Source organism: Cryptomeria japonica, unplaced genomic scaffold, assembly GCF_030272615.1.
Source record: "Cryptomeria japonica unplaced genomic scaffold, Sugi_1.0 HiC_scaffold_644, whole genome shotgun sequence".
NCBI lineage: Eukaryota > Viridiplantae > Streptophyta > Pinopsida > Cupressales > Cupressaceae > Cryptomeria > Cryptomeria japonica.
Window position 1 is genome coordinate 50,048 of NW_026729441.1, and position 17,453 is coordinate 67,500.

The 17,453-nt window shown below is 61.2% G+C and overlaps 2 non-coding genes across 2 annotated transcripts; both read left to right on the plus strand.

Annotated features, from left to right (window-relative positions):
• Positions 1 to 5,388: 5,388 nt before the first annotated feature.
• Positions 5,389 to 5,507, plus strand: LOC131872544 (5S ribosomal RNA). Its single transcript, XR_009370684.1, has one exon. It is a non-coding gene; the product is annotated as a 5S ribosomal RNA (ribosomal RNA).
• A 7,817-nt stretch (positions 5,508 to 13,324) lies between these two features.
• LOC131872542 (5S ribosomal RNA) lies at positions 13,325 to 13,443 on the plus strand. Its single transcript, XR_009370682.1, has one exon. It is a non-coding gene; the product is annotated as a 5S ribosomal RNA (ribosomal RNA).
• Positions 13,444 to 17,453: the final 4,010 nt, after the last annotated feature.

Below are 17,453 nucleotides of genomic sequence, written 5' to 3' on the forward strand. Positions count from 1 at the left end.
CGGACCCAACTTCCGACTTCATCCATACTGTAGGGTCTTTGAGGTTGGCGCGGTGCGCTCAACCCAGGGAGTCGACCCATCGAAGCATACACCTCCCCTATATAAGCTATTTGTCCGATTCCCACACCTGTGTAGTTTGCACCTCTGACCAGGACATCGACCCCAACTTCCGAACTCGACTGCAACGACGGCACCAGCGCCTTGGTGCGCACCTTGCGACGCACAGTCCCAACATTCGCCTTCCTGCACATGGCAGGTCATCGGACCCAAATTCCGACCTCGCGAGTATGCCTACATATCGAATCGGTCATCGGACCCAACTTCCGACTTCATCCATACCGTAGGGTCTTTGAGGTTGGCGCGGTGCGCTCAACCCGGGGAGTCGACCCAACGAAGCATACACCTCCCCTATATAAGCTATTTGTCCGATTCCCACACCTGTGTAGTTTGCACCTCCGATCAAGACATCGACCCCAACTTCCGAACTCGCCTCCAACGACCGAACCAGCGCCTTGGTGCGCACCTTGCAACGCACAGTGCCAACATTCGCCTTCCTGCACGTGGCAGGTCATCGGACCCAAATTCCGACCTCGCGAGTATGCCTACATATCGAATCGGTCATCGGACCCAACTTCCGACTTCATCCATACCGTAGGGTCTTTGAGGTTGGCGCGGTGCGCTCAACCCGGGGAGTCGACCCAACGAAGCATACACCTCCCCTATATAAGCTATTTGTCCGATTCCCACACCTGTGTAGCTTGCACCTCCGATCAGGACATCGACCCCAACTTCCGAACTCGACTAAAAAGACCGCACCAGCGCCTTGGTGTGCACCTTGCAACGCACAGTGTCAACATTCGCCTTCCTGCACATGGCAGGTCATCGGACCCAAATTCCGACCTCATGAGCATACCTACTAATCGAATCGGTCATCGGACCCAACTTCCGACTTCATCCATACCGTAGGGTCTTTGAGGTTGGCGCGGTGCGCTCAACCTGGGGAGTCGACCCATCGAAGCATACACCTCCCCTATATAAGCTATTTGTCCGATTCCGACACCTGTGTAGTTTGCACCTCCGCTCAGGACATCGACCCCAACTTCCGAACTCGCCTGCAACGACCGAACCAGCGCCTTGGTGCGCACCAAAAGTGCGCACTTTTGGAGGGCACTTTTCTGCGCTCCAAAGGTGCGCACTTTTGGAGGGCACTTTTTGGAGGGCACTTTTCTGCGCTCCAAAGGTGCGCACTTTTGGAGGGCACTTTTTGGAGGGCACTTTTCTGCGCTCCAAAGGTGCGCACTTTTGGAGGGCACTTTTTGGAGGGCACTTTTCTGCGCTCCAAAGGTGCGCACTTTTGGAGGGCACTTTTTGGAGGGCACTTTTCTGCGCTCCAAAGGTGCGCACTTTTGGAGGGCACTTTTTGGAGGGCACTTTTCTGCGCTCCAAAGGTGCGCACTTTTGGAGGGCACTTTTTGGAGGGCACTTTTCTGCGCTCCAAAGGTGCGCACTTTTGGAGGGCACTTTTTGGAGGGCACTTTTCTGCGCTCCAAAGGTGCGCACTTTTGGAGGGCACTTTTTGGAGGGCACTTTTCTGCGCTCCAAAGGTGCGCACTTTTGGAGGGCACTTTTGTGCACTCCAAAGGTGCGCACTTTTGGAGGGCACTTTTCCTGTGCTCCAAAGGTGCACACCTAGGTGAGCACCTTCGACCACACCTTGTAGCACACCAAACTCTGACTTTCGACTTCATCCGCAATGCAGGGTCTTTGAGGTTGGCGCAATGCGCACAACCAGGGGAGTCGACCCATCAAACCCAACACCTCCCCTATATAAGCTATTTGTCTGATTCTCATACATGCGTAGCCTGCAGGAGCAATTAGGACATCGACCCCAACTTTCGGCTTCTAAACGAAAACAAGGTCTTTGAGGTTGGTGTAATGCGAACAACTAGGGGAGTCAACCCATCAAACCCAACACCTCCCCTATATAAGCTATTTGTCTGATTCTCATACATGTGTAGTCTACAGGAGCAATTAGGACATCGACCCCAACTTTTGACTTCTTAACGAAAACAAGGTCTTTGAGGTTGACGTAATGCGCACAACCAGGGGAGTCGACCCATCAAACCCAACACCTCCCCTATATAAGCTATTTGTCCGATTCTCATACATGTGTAGCCTGCAGGAGCCATTAGGACATTGACCCCAACTTTTGACTTCTTAACGAAAACAAGGTCTTTGAGGTTGGCGTAATGCGCACAACCAAGGGAGTTGACCCATCAAACCCAACACCTCCCCTATATAAGCTATTTGTCTGATTCTCATACATGTGTAGCCTGCAACAACGATTAGGACATCCACCCCAACTTCTGAATTCGTCTGCGTTGACCGCACCAAAGGTGCACGCCTTGGTGCTCACCAAAATCCGACTTCCGACTTCTTCTGCTATGCGGGGTCTTTGAGGTTGGCGCAGTGCGCACAACCAGGGGAGTCAACCCACCGAATGCAACACCTCCCCTATATAAGCTATTTGTCTGATTCTCATACATGCGTAGACTGCAGCAATGATTAGGACATCCACCCCAACTTTTGACTTCTTAAACAAGACAGGGTCTTTGAAGTTGGTGCAGTGCACACAACCAGGGGAGTCGACCCATCAAACGCAACACCTCCCCTATATAAAGCTATTTGTCCGATTCTCATACGTGTAGTCTGCAGCAGCGATTAGGACATCGACCCCAACTTCCGAATTCGTTTGCATTGACCGCACCAAAGGTGCACGCCTTGGTGTGCACCCTGGAGTGCACTTTGGTGCTCACCTCGGTGCACACTTTGGTGTGCACCTCGGTGTGCACCAAAGGTGCGCACCTTGGAGCGCACCAAAGGTGTACACTTTGGAGCGCACCACATAGGGTCTTTGAGAGGTTGGCGCAGTGCGCACACCAAGGTGGGTGTTGAGGTGCGTGCCGAGGTGGGTGGGTGCTAGGGTGCGCTCCATGGTGGGTGCCAGGGTGGGTGCGTGCTAGGGTGGATTCCAAAGAGGGTCATAGGGTGGGTGCCAAGGTGGGTTGGTGATATAGTGGGTTCAAAGGTGGGTACTAGGGTGGGTTCCAAGGTGGGTCACAAGTTGGGTGCCAGGATGCGTGGGTGTTAGGTTGGGTGCCAAGGTGGGCTCCTGCGTGGGTGGGTGCTAGGGTGGGTTTCAAGGTGGACGCGAGGGCGGGTGCCAAGGTGGGTAACAAGTTGGGTGTTAGGATGGGTGAGTGCTAGAGTGGGTGCCAAGGTGGGTGGGTGCTAAGGTGGATGCCAAGGTGGTTCACAGGGTGGGTGGGTTCTAGGGTGAGTTCCAAGGTGGGTCACAGGTTCAGTGCTAGGGTGGGTGTCAAGGCGGGTGTCGAGGTGCCTGGGTGCTAGGGTGTGGATGCCAATGTGGGTCATAGGGTGGGTACTAGGGTGGGCTGCAATGTGGGTGCCAAGGTGGGTAACATGCTCGGTGGGTTCTAAATTGGGTGCCAGGGTGGGTGTGCACCCACCTTGCCCGAGGTGGGTGCCAAGGTGCCAGTGTGGGTGGGTGCTAAGGTGGATGCCAAGGTGGGTGAGAAGGTGGGTGATAGGTTGAGTGGTAGGATGGGTGGGTGCCAAGATGGGTCACAGGGTGGGTGCAAGGGTGGGTAGGTGCTAGGGTTGGTGTCAGGGTGGGTGGGTGCTAGGTTGGGTTCCAAGGTGGGTGCGAGGGTGAGTGTCAAGGTGGGTCACAGGTTAGGTGCTAGGATGGGTGAGTGCTAGGGTGCAAAGGTGCCAGGGTGGGTGCTAGGATGGGTCGATGCTAGGGTGAGTGGCAAGGTGGGTCCACAAGTGTCAAGGTGGGTGCCGAGGTGGGTGCCAAGTCGGCGACTGCTATGGTGGATGCCAAGGTGGGTCACGGGGTGGGTGCCAAGTTGCTAGGTTGGGTTCCAAGGTGGGTGCCAACGTGGGTGCTAGGGTGCGTGGGTTAAAGGGTGTGTCACAACGTGGGTGCCAGGATGGGTGCGCACCCACACTGGCCAAGACGGGTGCGGGTGCAAGGTTGGGTTCCAAGCCCGGTCACAGGCTGGGTGCTAGGATGGGTGGGTGCCAAGGTGGGCACCAGGGTGGGTGCACCCACCCTGGCCAAGGTGGGTCACGGGGTGGGTCCTAGGGTGGGTAACGGGGTGGGTACTAAGGTGCGTGCCAAGGTGGGTCATAGGGTGGGTGCCAAGGTGGGCACCAGGGTGGGTGTGCACCAACCCTAGCCAGGGTAGGTCACGGGGTGGTTGTCGGGGTGGGCGTCAAGGAGCCAAGGTGGGTGGCAAGTAGCCAAGTTGCGTGCCAAGGTGGGTGTCGGGGTGGGTGCCAAGGATCCAAGGTGGGTGCCAAGGAACCAAGGTGGGTGTCTGGGTGGGTGCCGAGGTGGGAGCCAGGGTGGGTCCCAAGGTGAGTGCAAAGGTGGGTGCCAGGGTCAAGGTGAGTGCCAATGTGGGTTCCAAGGTGCCAGGGTCAGGGTGAGTGCCAATGTGGGTTCAAAGGTGCTAAGTTGGGTGCGAGGTTGGGTGCGAGGGTGGGTGGGTGCCAAGGTGTGCTAGGTGGAAGCCCGGGTGGGTCGGCATCCCATGGGTGTCGAGTTGGGTGCCTGATGGGTGCTTCTTGTCAAGTTTTAGTCGTCGGGACTCATTTCGAGCCTTAGAGGTCGTTTCTTGTCCGGTTGCCCTGTCTTCGACCTGGGAACCCAATTTTGGTCCTCGGGTCCCATTTTTTTTTGTCTCGCATCCCACTTTTGGCCTGTGGCCTTTTCGGGGTCGATTCTCGTTTTGGGCATCAGAGCATGTTTCTTCTCCTAAAACCCAATATTTGTTTATTAAGTCTCGGAACACATTTTTGTTCTCGTGGACCCATCATGGGTCTTGGAACGCATTTGTGGTCCTTGGGTCCCATTTTGCATCCCGAAACTTGTGTTTTGGTGCTTGATCCCTATTTTGGGTGCCCACCTTGCACCAAGTGCGCACCCGGGGCAAACCGAGCGCCTTGGTGCACCGGGGCAAGATCGAGCGTGCACCCGAGGCGCCCCGAACATGCACCAAGGTGCACTCGGCCCACATGTGAGCGCAGGTCGTTGCGCCCGAGGTGGTGTGTGGGCACCGCGTTGCAGACGGGACACTGCACGCACACGACGCCCCCTCCAGGTGCACGCACGTAGGCCGGGCCGGGTGCACACCCGACGCCCTAGCAAGGTGCGCGCACCCGGGCAGGGCTCACACTTGGCGAACGGGGCGCACTTCGCGAGGGAGGGTGTGCACCTCGACGGGGGTGGGTGGCCGGGGTGGATTCGCACGTGGGTCGCGGTTTGCTAAGTACACACTGCGACAAGCTCATAACGGGTGCGATCATACCAGCATTAGTGCACCGGATCCCATCAGAACTCCGCAGTTAAGCGCGCTTGGGCCGGAGTAGTACTGGGATGGGTGACCTCCCGGGAAGTCCCGGTGTTGCACCCTTTTTTAGTTTTTCGCCGGGCGTCGCAATGCTATTTGAATAAACCTTTTGCCCGTTTGCGTTCTCGTCGGGGCCGGGCCGGGCCGGGGTGCGCTGCCCGCACTACCGCGCGCGCGGGGGCGACACCGAGCGCGCACCCGAGGCACCCCGAGCACACAGGCCACGGTGCAACCCGGGCGTTGTGCGCGCACCCCGGTGCGCCCGAGGTGCTGCGCGCGCACCCAGGTGAAATCGGTGTGCACCTCGGCCAGTGCGCGCTCGGTCGAGTCGCGCACGTTGGCCAAGGTGCACGGTGATGTTTCTTACTCTAAGGTTCCGCACCAGACGCCCGGGACAGGTGAGCGAAGCTGGGCGGGGCCGGGTGCGCGGCCGGGGCAGGTGCACGCAGCTGGAGAGAGCTTTGGAGCACACTTCGGAGCGCACCAATGATGCGCTCCATTCAAAAGTTTCCTGAAAAGGCAAAAAAAGTTGAGATTATAGAATTTCCCACTTGAGAGATTGTAAAAAAAAAAAATTTAAAATGAAGGAAACGCGGGTGCCAAGGTGTGCGCAGCCCAGCCAAGGTGTGCGCACCAAGGCGCCCACCCTGGCGAAGGTGCACGCAAGGTGCGCACCCGAGGCAAACCGGACAATTAACCCAACTTTCGACTTCGCGCGCACCTTGGAGCGCACTTCGGAGCGCTCCTTGGTGCGCACCAATCTTGGGCACCTCGGAGTGCACCATGGCGCCCACCAAGGTGCGCACCCGGGGCAAACCGAGCTCCGACTTCGTGCGCACCTTGGAGCGCACGAAAGGTGCGCACCATGGCGCCCACCAAGGTGCGCAGCCCAGCCAAGGCGTGCGCATCAAGGTGCGCACCCTGGCGAAGGTGCGCACCCGGGGCAAACCGAGCTCCGACTTCGTGCGCACCTTGGAGCGCACAAAAGGTGCGCAACCCAGCCAAGGTGTGCGCACCCCGGTCAAACCGAGCTCCGAATCGTGCGCACCAGAGGTGCACGCCATCGTGCGCACCTTGGAGCACACTTCGGAGCCCTCCTTGGTGCGCGCCGATGTTGCGCACCTCGGAGCGCACCCGGGGAAAACAATGCAATTAACCCGACTTTCGACTTCGTGGGCACCTCGGAGCGCTCTCGGGTTCGCACCTCGGAGCACACCGAGGTGCGCACCTTTGATGCGCTGCCTTCACCAATTTCCAGAAAAGGCAAGAAAACAATGAGAAGGTGTGCGCACCGAGGTGCCCACCCTGGCGAAGGTGCACGCGAGGTGCGCACCCGGGGCAAACCGGGCTCCGACTTCGTGCACGCCGCACCTTGGAGCACACTTCGGAGCGCTCCTTGGTGCGCACCAGGGCGCGCAACCCAGCCGAGGTGCCCACCCCGGCGAAGGTGCACGCGAGGTGCGCACCCGGGGCAAACCGGGCTCCGACTTCGTGCACGCCATGGTGCCCACCGCGGCGAAGGTGCACGCGAGGTGCGCACCCGGGGCAAACCGGGCTCCGACTTCGTGCACGCCGCACCTTGGAGCACACTTCGGAGCGCTCCTTGGTGCGCACCATGGTGCCCACCAGGGCGCGCAACCCCGCCGAAGGTGCACGCGAGGTGCGCACCCGGGGCAAACCGGGCTCCGACTTCGTGCACGCCGCACCTTGGAGCACACTTCGGAGCGCTCCTTGGTGCGCACCATGGTGCCCACCAGGGCGCGCAACCCCGCCGAAGGTGCACGCGAGGTGCGCACCCGGGGCAAACCGGGCTCCGACTTCGTGCACGCCATGGTGCGCACCGCGGCGAAGGTGCGCACCCGGGGCAAACCGGGCTCCGACTTCGTGCACGCCGCACCTTGGAGCACACTTCGGAGCGCTCCTTGGTGCGCACCAGGGCGCGCAACCCAGCCGAGGTGCCCACCCCGGCGAAGGTGCACGCGAGGTGCGTACCCGGGGCAAACCGGGCTCCGACTTCGTGCACGCCGCACCTTGGAGCACACTTCGGAGCGCTCCTTGGTGCGCACCATGGTGCCCACCAGGCCGCGCAACCCAGCCAAGGTGTGCGCACCAAGGTGCACGCGAGGTGCGCACCCGGGGCAAACCGGGGTCCGACTTCGTGCACGCCGCACCTTGGAGCACACATCGGGGCGCTCCCGGGTTCGCACCGGCGTTGCGCACCGTGGTGGGCACCTCGGAGCACACCAAGGTGGGCAGCGAGGTGCGCACCTTTGATGCGATGCCTTCACTAATTTCCATAAAAGGCAAAAAAAAAACGAGATTTTAAAATTTCCGTTTTGAAAGATAGTGAGAAAAAGGGAATGCTGGTGCCATCTTGAGCCCGCCCTGGTGCGCAGCCCAGCCAAGGTGTGCGCACCAAGGTGCCCACCCTGGCGAAGGTGCGCGCCCGGGCAATTAATCCAACTTCCAACTTCGCGCGCGCCAGGGTGGGAGCGCACCCAACAACCGGGCCTGGGAAGAGCCAATGCGAGAAACCCCACCAAACGCTCTGACAAAAAAAGAGGGGGCGCTCCAGTAACCCCGCTTCGGAGCGCACCCTGGGCAAACCCAGCCAAGGTGCCCACCCCGGCCAAGGTGCAGGCGAGGTGCGCACCCGGGGCAAACCGGGCTCCGACAACGTGCACGCCGCACCTTGGAGCACACTTCGTAGCGCTCCCGGGTGCGCACCTCAGAGCACACCAAGGTGGGCAGCGAGGTGCGCACCTTTGATGCGCTGCCTTCACTAATTTCCAGAAAAGGCAAAAAAAAAAGGAGATTTTAAAATTTCCGTTTTGAAAGATAGTGAAAAAAACGGAACGCGCGTGCCATCTTGAGCCCGCCCTGGTGCGCAGCCCAGGTAAGGTGCCCACCCTGGCAAAGGTGCGCACCCGGGCAATTAACCCTACTTCCGACTTCGTGCGCGCCAGGGTGGCAACCGGGCCTCGGAAGAGCCAATGCGAGAAACCCCACCAAACGCTCCGACAAAAAAAGAGGCGGCGCTCCAATAACCCCGCTTCGGAGCGCAGCCGGGGCAAACCCAGCCAAGGTGCCCACCCCGACGAAGGTGCACGCGAGGTGCGCACCCGGGGCAAACCGGGCTCCGACAACGTGCACGCAGCACCTTGGAGCACACTTCGAAGCACTCCCGGGTGCCCACCGGCGTTGCGCACCGTGGTGGGCAGCGAGGTGCGCACCTTTGATGCGCTGCCTTCACTAATTTCCAGAAAAAGGCAAAAAAAAATGAGATTTTAAAATTTCCGTTTTGAAAGATAGTGAAAAAAAAGGAACGCGGGTGCCATCTTGAGCCCGCCCTGGTGCGCAGCCCAGGCAAGGCATGCGCACCAAGGTGCCCACCCGAGGTGCACACCCGGGGCAAACCGGGCTCCGACTTCGTGCAGGCCGCACCTTGGAGCACACTTCGGAGCGCTCCTTGGTGCGCACCATGGTGCCCACCAGGGCGCGCAACCCAGCCAAGGTCTGCACACCAAGGTGCCCACCCCGGCGAAGGTGCACGCGAGGTGCGCACCCGGGGCAAACCGGGCTCCGACTTCGTGCACGCCATGGTGCCCACCGCGGCGAAGGTGCACGCGAGGTGCGCACCCGGGGCAAACCGGGCTCCGACTTCGTGCACGCCGCACCTTGGAGCACACTTCGGAGCGCTCCTTGGTGCGCACCATGGTGCCCACCAGGGCGCGCAACCCAGCCAAGGTGTGCGCACCAAGGTGCACGCGAGGTGCGCACCCGGGGCAAACCGGGGTCCGACTTCGTGCACGCCGCACCTTGGAGCACACATCGGAGCGCTCCCAGGTTCGCACCAGCGTTGCGCACCTTTGATGCGCTGCCTTCACTAATTTCCAGAAAAGGCAAAAAAAAATGAGATTTTAAAATTTCCGTTCTGAAAGATAGTGAAAAAAACGGAACGCGGGTGCCATCTTGAGCCCTTCCTGGTGCGCAGCCCAGGCAAGTTGTGCGCACCAAGGTGCCCACCCTGGCGGAGGTGCGCGCCCGGGGCAATCCGGGCTCCGACTTCGTGCACTGCATGGTGCCCACCAAGGCGCGCAACCCAGCCAAGGTGCCCACCGCAGCGAAGGTGCACGCGAGGTGCGCACCCGAGGTGCACACCCGGGGCAAACCGGGCTCCGACTTCGTGCACGCCGCACCTTGGAGCACACTTCAGAGCGCTCCTTGGTGCGCACCAGGGCGCGCAACCCAGCCGAGGTGCCCACCCCGGCGAAGGTGCACGCGAGGTGCGCACCCGGGGCAAACCGGGCTCCGACTTCGTGCACGCCATGGTGCCCACCGCGGCGAAGGTGCGCACCCGGGGCAAACCGGGCTCCGACTTCGTGCACGCCGCACCTTGGAGCACACTTCGGAGCGCTCCTTGGTGCGCACCATGGTGCCCACCAGGCCGCGCAACCCAGCCAAGGTGTGCGCACCAAGGTGCACGCGAGGTGCGCACCCGGGGCAAACCGGGGTCCGACTTCGTGCACGCCGCACCTTGGAGCACACATCGGGGCGCTCCCGGGTTCGCACCGGCGTTGCGCACCGTGGTGGGCACCTCGGAGCACACCAAGGTGGGCAGCGAGGTGCGCACCTTTGATGCGATGCCTTCACTAATTTCCATAAAAGGCAAAAAAAAAACGAGATTTTAAAATTTCCGTTTTGAAAGATAGTGAGAAAAAGGGAATGCTGGTGCCATCTTGAGCCCGCCCTGGTGCGCAGCCCAGCCAAGGTTTGCGCACCAAGGTGCCCACCCTGGCGAAGGTGCGCGCCCGGGCAATTAACCCAACTTCCAACTTCGCGCGCGCCAGGGTGGGAGCGCACCCAACAACCGGGCCTGGGAAGAGCCAATGCGAGAAACCCCACCAAACTCTCTGACAAAAAAAGAGGGGGCGCTCCAGTAACCCCGCTTCGGAGCGCACCCTGGGCAAACCCAGCCAAGGTGCCCACCCCGGCCAAGGTGCAGGCGAGGTGCGCACCCGGGGCAAACCGGGCTCCGACAACGTGCACGCCGCACCTTGGAGCACACTTCGTAGCGCTCCCGGGTGCGCACCTCAGAGCACACCAAGGTGGGCAGCGAGGTGCGCACCTTTGATGCGCTGCCTTCACTAATTTCCAGAAAAGGCAAAAAAAAAAGGAGATTTTAAAATTTCCGTTTTGAAAGATAGTGAAAAAAACGGAACGCGCGTGCCATCTTGAGCCCGCCCTGGTGCGCAGCCCAGGTAAGGTGCCACCCTGGCAAAGGTGCGCACCCGGGCAATTAACCCTACTTCCGACTTCGTGCGCGCCAGGGTGGCAACCGGGCCTCGGAAGAGCCAATGCGAGAAACCCCACCAAACGCTCCGACAAAAAAAGAGGCGGCGCTCCAATAACCCCGCTTCGGAGCGCAGCCGGGGCAAACCAAGCCAAGGTGCCCACCCCGACGAAGGTGCACGCGAGGTGCGCACCCGGGGCAAACCGGGCTCCGACAACGTGCACGCAGCACCTTGGAGCACACTTCGAAGCACTCCCGGGTGCCCACCGGCGTTGCGCACCGTGGTGGGCAGCGAGGTGCGCACCTTTGATGCGCTGCCTTCACTAATTTCCAGAAAAAGGCAAAAAAAAATGAGATTTTAAAATTTCCGTTTTGAAAGATAGTGAAAAAAAAGGAACGCGGGTGCCATCTTGAGCCCGCCCTGGTGCGCAGCCCAGGCAAGGCATGCGCACCAAGGTGCCCACCCGAGGTGCACACCCGGGGCAAACCGGGCTCCGACTTCGTGCAGGCCGCACCTTGGAGCACACTTCGGAGCGCTCCTTGGTGCGCACCATGGTGCCCACCAGGGCGCACCCGAGGCAAACCGGGCTCCGACTTCGTGCACGCCGCACCTTGGAGCACACATCGGAGCGCTCCCAGGTTCGCACCAGCGTTGCGCACCTTTGATGCGCTGCCTTCACTAATTTCCAGAAAAGGCAAAAAAAAACGATATTTTAAAATTTCCGTTCTGAAAGATAGTGAAAAAAACGGAACGCGGGTGCCATCTTGAGCCCTTCCTGATGCGCAGCCCAGGCAAGTTGTGCGCACCAAGGTGCCCACCCTGGCGGAGGTGCGCGCCCGGGGCAAACCGGGCTCCGACTTCGTGCACTGCATGGTGCCCACCAAGGCGCGCAACCCAGCCAAGGTGCCCACCGCAGCGAAGGTGCACGCGAGGTGCGCACCCGAGGTGCACACCCGGGGCAAACCGGGCTCCGACTTCGTGCACGCCGCACCTTGGAGCACACTTCAGAGCGCTCCTTGGTACGCACCAGGGCGCGCAACCCAGCCAAGGTGCTCACCCCGGCGAAGGTGCACGCGAGGTGCGCACCCGGGGCAAACCGGGCTCGGACTTCGTGCACGCCGCACCTTGGAGCACACATCGGAGCGCTCCCGGGTTCGCACCAGCATTGCGCACCTTTGATGCGCTGCCTTCACTAATTTCCAGAAAAGGCAAAAAAAAGAAAAAAATGAGATTTTAAAATTTCCGTTTTGAAAGATAGTGAAAAAAACGGAACGCGGGTGCCATCTTGAGCCCGCCCTGGTGTGCAGCCCAGGCAAGTTGTGCGCACCAAGGCACCCACCCTGGCCAAGGTGGGTCACGGGGTGGGTCCTAGGGTGGGTAACGGGGTGGGTACTAAGGTGCGTGCCAAGGTGGGTCATAGGGTGGGTGCCAAGGTGGGCACCAGGGTGGGTGTGCACCAACCCTAGCCAGGGTAGGTCACGGGGTGGTTGTCGGGGTGGGCGTCAAGGAGCCAAGGTGGGTGGCAAGTAGCCAAGTTGCGTGCCAAGGTGGGTGTCGGGGTGGGTGCCAAGGATCCAAGGTGGGTGCCAAGGAACCAAGGTGGGTGTCTGGGTGGGTGCCGAGGTGGGAGCCAGGGTGGGTCCCAAGGTGAGTGCAAAGGTGGGTGCCAGGGTCAAGGTGAGTGCCAATGTGGGTTCCAAGGTGCCAGGGTCAGGGTGAGTGCCAATGTGGGTTCAAAGGTGCTAAGTTGGGTGCGAGGTTGGGTGCGAGGGTGGGTGGGTGCCAAGGTGTGCTAGGTGGAAGCCCGGGTGGGTCGGCATCCCATGGGTGTCGAGTTGGGTGCCTAATGGGTGCTTCTTGTCAAGTTTTAGTCGTCGGGACTCATTTCGAGCCTTAGAGGTCGTTTCTTGTCCGGTTGCCCTGTCTTCGACCTGGGAACCCAATTTTGGTCCTCGGGTCCCATTTTTTTTTGTCTCGCATCCCACTTTTGGCCTGTGGCCTTTTCGGGGTCGATTCTCGTTTTGGGCATCAGAGCATGTTTCTTCTCCTAAAACCCAATATTTGTTTATTAAGTCTCGGAACACATTTTTGTTCTCGTGGACCCATCATGGGTCTTGGAACGCATTTGTGGTCCTTGGGTCCCATTTTGCATCCCGAAACTTGTGTTTTGGTGCTTGATCCCTATTTTGGGTGCCCACCTTGCACCAAGTGCGCACCCGGGGCAAACCGAGCGCCTTGGTGCACCGGGGCAAGATCGAGCGTGCACCCGAGGCGCCCCGAACATGCACCAAGGTGCACTCGGCCCACATGTGAGCGCAGGTCGTTGCGCCCGAGGTGGTGTGTGGGCACCGCGTTGCAGACGGGACACTGCACGCACACGACGCCCCCTACAGGTGCACGCACGTAGGCCGGGCCGGGTGCACACCCGACGCCCTAGCAAGGTGCGCGCACCCGGGCAGGGCTCACACTTGGCGAACGGGGCGCACTTCGCGAGGGAGGGTGTGCACCTCGACGGGGGTGGGTGGCCGGGGTGGATTCGCACGTGGGTCGCGGTTTGCTAAGTACACACTGCGACAAGCTCATAACGGGTGCGATCATACCAGCGTTAGTGCACCGGATCCCATCAGAACTCCGCAGTTAAGCGCGCTTGGGCCGGAGTAGTACTGGGATGGGTGACCTCCCGGGAAGTCCCGGTGTTGCACCCTTTTTTAGTTTTTCGCCGGGCATCGCAATGCTATTTGAATAAACCTTTTGCCCGTTTGCGTTCTCGTCGGGGCCGGGCCGGGCCGGGGTGCGCTGCCCGCACTACCGCGCGCGCGGGGGCGACACCGAGCGCGCACCCGAGGCGCCCCGAGCACACAGGCCACGGTGCAACCCGGGCGTTGTGCGCGCACCCCGGTGCGCCCGAGGTGCTGCGCGCGCACCCAGGTGAAATCGGTGTGCACCTCGGCCAGTGCGCGCTCGGTCGAGTCGCGCACGTTGGCCAAGGTGCACGGTGATGTTTCTTACTCTAAGGTTCCGCACCAGACGCCCGGGACAGGTGAGCGAAGCTGGGCGGGGCCGGGTGCGCGGCCGGGGCAGGTGCACGCAGCTGGAGAGAGCTTTGGAGCACACTTCGGAGCGCACCAATGATGCGCTCCATTCAAAAGTTTCCTGAAAAGGCAAAAAAAGTTGAGATTATAGAATTTCCCACTTGAGAGATTGTAAAAAAAAAAAATTTAAAATGAAGGAAACGCGGGTGCCAAGGTGTGCGCAGCCCAGCCAAGGTGTGCGCACCAAGGCGCCCACCCTGGCGAAGGTGCACGCAAGGTGCGCACCCGAGGCAAACCGGACAATTAACCCAACTTTCGACTTCGCGCGCACCTTGGAGCGCACTTCGGAGCGCTCCTTGGTGCGCACCAATCTTGGGCACCTCGGAGTGCACCATGGCGCCCACCAAGGTGCGCACCCGGGGCAAACCGAGCTCCGACTTCGTGCGCACCTTGGAGCGCACGAAAGGTGCGCACCATGGCGCCCACCAAGGTGCGCAGCCCAGCCAAGGCGTGCGCATCAAGGTGCGCACCCTGGCGAAGGTGCGCACCCGGGGCAAACCGAGCTCCGACTTCGTGCGCACCTTGGAGCGCACAAAAGGTGCGCAACCCAGCCAAGGTGTGCGCACCCCGGTCAAACCGAGCTCCGAATCGTGCGCACCAGAGGTGCACGCCATCGTGCGCACCTTGGAGCACACTTCGGAGCCCTCCTTGGTGCGCGCCGATGTTGCGCACCTCGGAGCGCACCCGGGGAAAACAATGCAATTAACCCGACTTTCGACTTCGTGGGCACCTCGGAGCGCTCTCGGGTTCGCACCTCGGAGCACACCGAGGTGCGCACCTTTGATGCGCTGCCTTCACCAATTTCCAGAAAAGGCAAGAAAACATTGAGAAGGTGTGCGCACCGAGGTGCCCACCCTGGCGAAGGTGCACGCGAGGTGCGCACCCGGGGCAAACCGGGCTCCGACTTCGTGCACGCCGCACCTTGGAGCACACTTCGGAGCGCTCCTTGGTGCGCACCAGGGCGCGCAACCCAGCCGAGGTGCCCACCCCGGCGAAGGTGCACGCGAGGTGCGCACCCGGGGCAAACCGGGCTCCGACTTCGTGCACGCCATGGTGCCCACCGCGGCGAAGGTGCACGCGAGGTGCGCACCCGGGGCAAACCGGGCTCCGACTTCGTGCACGCCGCACCTTGGAGCACACTTCGGAGCGCTCCTTGGTGCGCACCATGGTGCCCACCAGGGCGCGCAACCCCGCCGAAGGTGCACGCGAGGTGCGCACCCGGGGCAAACCGGGCTCCGACTTCGTGCACGCCGCACCTTGGAGCACACTTCGGAGCGCTCCTTGGTGCGCACCATGGTGCCCACCAGGGCGCGCAACCCCGCCGAAGGTGCACGCGAGGTGCGCACCCGGGGCAAACCGGGCTCCGACTTCGTGCACGCCGCACCTTGGAGCACACTTCGGAGCGCTCCTTGGTGCGCACCAGGGCGCGCAACCCAGCCGAGGTGCCCACCCCGGCGAAGGTGCACGCGAGGTGCGTACCCGGGGCAAACCGGGCTCCGACTTCGTGCACGCCGCACCTTGGAGCACACTTCGGAGCGCTCCTTGGTGCGCACCATGGTGCCCACCAGGCCGCGCAACCCAGCCAAGGTGTGCGCACCAAGGTGCACGCGAGGTGCGCACCCGGGGCAAACCGGGGTCCGACTTCGTGCACGCCGCACCTTGGAGCACACATCGGGGCGCTCCCGGGTTCGCACCGGCGTTGCGCACCGTGGTGGGCACCTCGGAGCACACCAAGGTGGGCAGCGAGGTGCGCACCTTTGATGCGATGCCTTCACTAATTTCCATAAAAGGCAAAAAAAAAACGAGATTTTAAAATTTCCGTTTTGAAAGATAGTGAGAAAAAGGGAATGCTGGTGCCATCTTGAGCCCGCCCTGGTGCGCAGCCCAGCCAAGGTGTGCGCACCAAGGTGCCCACCCTGGCGAAGGTGCGCGCCCGGGCAATTAACCCAACTTCCAACTTCGCGCGCGCCAGGGTGGGAGCGCACCCAACAACCGGGCCTGGGAAGAGCCAATGCGAGAAACCCCACCAAACGCTCTGACAAAAAAAGAGGGGGCGCTCCAGTAACCCCGCTTCGGAGCGCACCCTGGGCAAACCCAGCCAAGGTGCCCACCCCGGCCAAGGTGCAGGCGAGGTGCGCACCCGGGGCAAACCGGGCTCCGACAACGTGCACGCCGCACCTTGGAGCACACTTCGTAGCGCTCCCGGGTGCGCACCTCAGAGCACACCAAGGTGGGCAGCGAGGTGCGCACCTTTGATGCGCTGCCTTCACTAATTTCCAGAAAAGGCAAAAAAAAAAGGAGATTTTAAAATTTCCGTTTTGAAAGATAGTGAAAAAAACGGAACGCGCGTGCCATCTTGAGCCCGCCCTGGTGCGCAGCCCAGGTAAGGTGCCCACCCTGGCAAAGGTGCGCACCCGGGCAATTAACCCTACTTCCGACTTCGTGCGCGCCAGGGTGGCAACCGGGCCTCGGAAGAGCCAATGCGAGAAACCCCACCAAACGCTCCGACAAAAAAAGAGGCGGCGCTCCAATAACCCCGCTTCGGAGCGCAGCCGGGGCAAACCCAGCCAAGGTGCCCACCCCGACGAAGGTGCACGCGAGGTGCGCACCCGGGGCAAACCGGGCTCCGACAACGTGCACGCAGCACCTTGGAGCACACTTCGAAGCACTCCCGGGTGCCCACCGGCGTTGCGCACCGTGGTGGGCAGCGAGGTGCGCACCTTTGATGCGCTGCCTTCACTAATTTCCAGAAAAAGGCAAAAAAAAATGAGATTTTAAAATTTCCGTTTTGAAAGATAGTGAAAAAAAAGGAACGCGGGTGCCATCTTGAGCCCGCCCTGGTGCGCAGCCCAGGCAAGGCATGCGCACCAAGGTGCCCACCCGAGGTGCACACCCGGGGCAAACCGGGCTCCGACTTCGTGCAGGCCGCACCTTGGAGCACACTTCGGAGCGCTCCTTGGTGCGCACCATGGTGCCCACCAGGGCGCGCAACCCAGCCAAGGTCTGCACACCAAGGTGCCCACCCCGGCGAAGGTGCACGCGAGGTGCGCACCCGGGGCAAACCGGGCTCCGACTTCGTGCACGCCATGGTGCCCACCGCGGCGAAGGTGCACGCGAGGTGCGCACCCGGGGCAAACCGGGCTCCGACTTCGTGCACGCCGCACCTTGGAGCACACTTCGGAGCGCTCCTTGGTGCGCACCATGGTGCCCACCAGGGCGCGCAACCCAGCCAAGGTGTGCGCACCAAGGTGCACGCGAGGTGCGCACCCGGGGCAAACCGGGGTCCGACTTCGTGCACGCCGCACCTTGGAGCACACATCGGAGCGCTCCCAGGTTCGCACCAGCGTTGCGCACCTTTGATGCGCTGCCTTCACTAATTTCCAGAAAAGGCAAAAAAAAACGAGATTTTAAAATTTCCGTTCTGAAAGATAGTGAAAAAAACGGAACGCGGGTGCCATCTTGAGCCCTTCCTGGTGCGCAGCCCAGGCAAGTTGTGCGCACCAAGGTGCCCACCCTGGCGGAGGTGCGCGCCCGGGGCAATCCGGGCTCCGACTTCGTGCACTGCATGGTGCCCACCAAGGCGCGCAACCCAGCCAAGGTGCCCACCGCAGCGAAGGTGCACG